Source organism: Tupaia chinensis, unplaced genomic scaffold (assembly GCF_000334495.1).
Source record: "Tupaia chinensis unplaced genomic scaffold, TupChi_1.0 Scaffold141843_1, whole genome shotgun sequence".
Taxonomy (NCBI): domain Eukaryota; kingdom Metazoa; phylum Chordata; class Mammalia; order Scandentia; family Tupaiidae; genus Tupaia; species Tupaia belangeri.
In genome coordinates, this window is record NW_006201700.1 from 22,301 (window position 1) to 25,002 (window position 2,702).

General features: G+C 42.7%; 1 pseudogene; it reads left to right on the forward strand.

Moving 5' to 3' along the window:
* Nucleotides 1-2,468, forward strand: part of LOC114005079 (uncharacterized) — an 11,035-nt pseudogene extending 8,567 nt beyond the window's left edge.
* Nucleotides 2,469-2,702: the final 234 nt, after the last annotated feature.

Below are 2,702 nucleotides of genomic sequence, written 5' to 3' on the forward strand. Positions count from 1 at the left end.
TAGGGAATCAAGGATGGGGGAAAAAAGGCAAAACATACAGAAAACAAGAAATGGAAGATTATTTGCTGACAATAACATGTTTGTTGATGTGCTTGATTGAGACAATATACAGTGTACTCTGGATGGAAAATCTCATTTTGTATGCTATAATGATGTACAGTGAATGAATGCAAATAAATAAATCGAAATAAAAAAATAGTTGATCCAAGATCACACAGCTATTTGGACAATGAACCAAAATGGAAATTTGAGCCCACCTGGCTGAGGCCTGGTTTCTCCAGGGAACCCCAGATCTCCGAAGACCATACTGACTCTGAAATGTCTACTACAGGACACTGCCACAATTCTTCAGGAGTGAATTCACTCTTCTTAATTCTGGCCTGCCAGTTTTTTTAAACATCTACCATCAAATTCAATAAATGCCTGTAATACTTAAAAAAAAAAGAAAGAAAGAAAAAGAAAAAAATATTGGATGACCTAATGGGTCCCATTGCTCGGGAGGGACCTGCTGACTGAACTTAGCACAAATCAGCTTTGACTCATTTGCCTTTGCTGCTTTAACCATCAGCCTTGCCAAAATCCTGGCTGTGGCAATGCCCTGAGAAGAAGAGCAACAAATGCTTGCTCCTGAGACCCCCAGTGAAAATGATGAGACACTCTCTCCACTTGTTTAAAACTTCCCTGCCTTTAGGTCAAGGAGAACCCATCAGGAATGGCAATCAACCATCCACCTTTGGTGGTCAAACTGAAACACCACAGTGTGTGTGTCTCTGCCAGTGCCCTGTGAGCAGAGACACCAGACTAGCCATAAAGAAACACATCGACCAGCTCAGAAAAGCTGGGACCAAATTCAGTCTCCTTGGAACACTCCCTCCGTCCCCATGGGAAGGGGAGCTTCTGGTGACTACCATCTAGCTCAGGGTTTGCAAGTTGTAAAAACCCACCACAGTAGTCTTAAATCCCACCATCCCCAATTCATATATGTTGCTGAGCACTCTCCTGTTTGGAGACGTGCTTGTTGCTGATTTAGAGAATTTTTCAAGTCAGGAAACTGGGTGTACTCTGCTCCAATATGTTGATCACTTTCTGTTCCCTGTAGCAACCTGAGAAAACTGCTGGAGAGGAACTTGAGCCCTGCTCCAGCTCCTGTCCCAGGTTAGATACAAAGTCTCAAAGAAAAAGGCCCAGATCTGCCGCACTCAAATGCAGTTTTTGGGTTTCGTTCTGACTAAAAAACATCTTGCTCTTGAGCAAGAACAAAATCAAGTGGTAAGTGATTTGCCTCAGTCCACAAGCAGGAAGCTGCTACATGAATTCTTGGGAGCCCAGGTCTTGCTAAAAAGGCTAATCCACTGTATGAACTATTAAAAGTCCCAGAGGAAGCCCTTTAAGTGGGACCCTGCCAAGAACAGGGTTTCTAGGATCTCAAGTCAAACCTCCAGAAAGTCTGGGCTTTAAAACTCGCAGAGGTCACTCAGGAGTTCAATCTAGCCATATGTAAAAAGAGCCATACAGCACTAGGAGTCTGACTCAGTCTTTTGGGCCTTGAGAGAGATCTATGGCCTGCCTGTCTAAAAGGTCAGACCCAATGGCATCTGGATGACCCCCTTGCCTGTGAGTTCTCACTGCCACTGTTAATTAAACTGATTAGAGAAGCAGACAAGCTAACTTTGGGACAAATTATCTTTGCCTAGGTTCCTCAGTCAGTGGCCATGTTAATAAATACAAAGGAACATAAATGGTTTGCCAGGTCTAGTATGGCCCACTACCAAGGTGTATTGATTGAAAAATCTCCTAATTTAAAAAAAAAAGAAAGAAAAAGTAAATCCCCTAATTAAACTTCAAGCTCTGCAGACCCTCAATCCTGCTAGCTTCCTCACAACCATGCTGGAGCCTCCTGACCACATTTGTGAAAAAGCCCTCAATGAGATTTTTTTTCCCAGGCATCCTGACCTTGTGGATACACCGTTGAAAATCTCCGACTCACTTCACTGATGGTAGCAGTTACACAAAGGATGGGACTCCAATATGCTGGCTATGCAGTTACCTCCCAAGACATGATGATTGAGGCCCAAGAGTAGTCTACTCAAAGGGCTGAACTGTGGGCATTAATCTGAGCCTTAAAAGTGGAAGCCAGTAAGAGAGTAAACATCTACACAGACTCAAGCTATGCATTTGCTACTGTGAATGTTCATGGGGCAATATACCAAATGGGAGGACTCCTCTCAACAGAAGGAAAAACAATCAAAAACAAGGAGAAAATCTGCCAATTATTGGAGACAGTCTGGGAGACAAGGGAAGTGGCAATCATCCAACACTAAGAACACCAGAGCAGGGAAGACCCCATAACCTTGGGAAATCAGATGACAGATCCTGTCATAGGATGAGAGTATGTTTAGCTATGTTGTAAAGTCCTTGATTCTTTGGGTCCAGATCACTAAAATTAGAGACCTGTCCCTAGGTGCAAAATAAAGCCACAACTGCACTAAAAGTAGGTAGGAAAGAGAATTTAATAGGAAAGAAAGATTTTAGAAAAGAAGTGCACTCAAAAGACTTTTGGGAAGGCAGGTTACTAGGTAGCAACTGCTGTGTTTGGAACTAGTTAGGTGTTATTTTTATTACTAGAGGTGATCAAGAATATTTAACGGTGGGAGGTCTGTCACACTATCTATGTCCTTTGTTTGAATTTCTGGGCTTTCTCC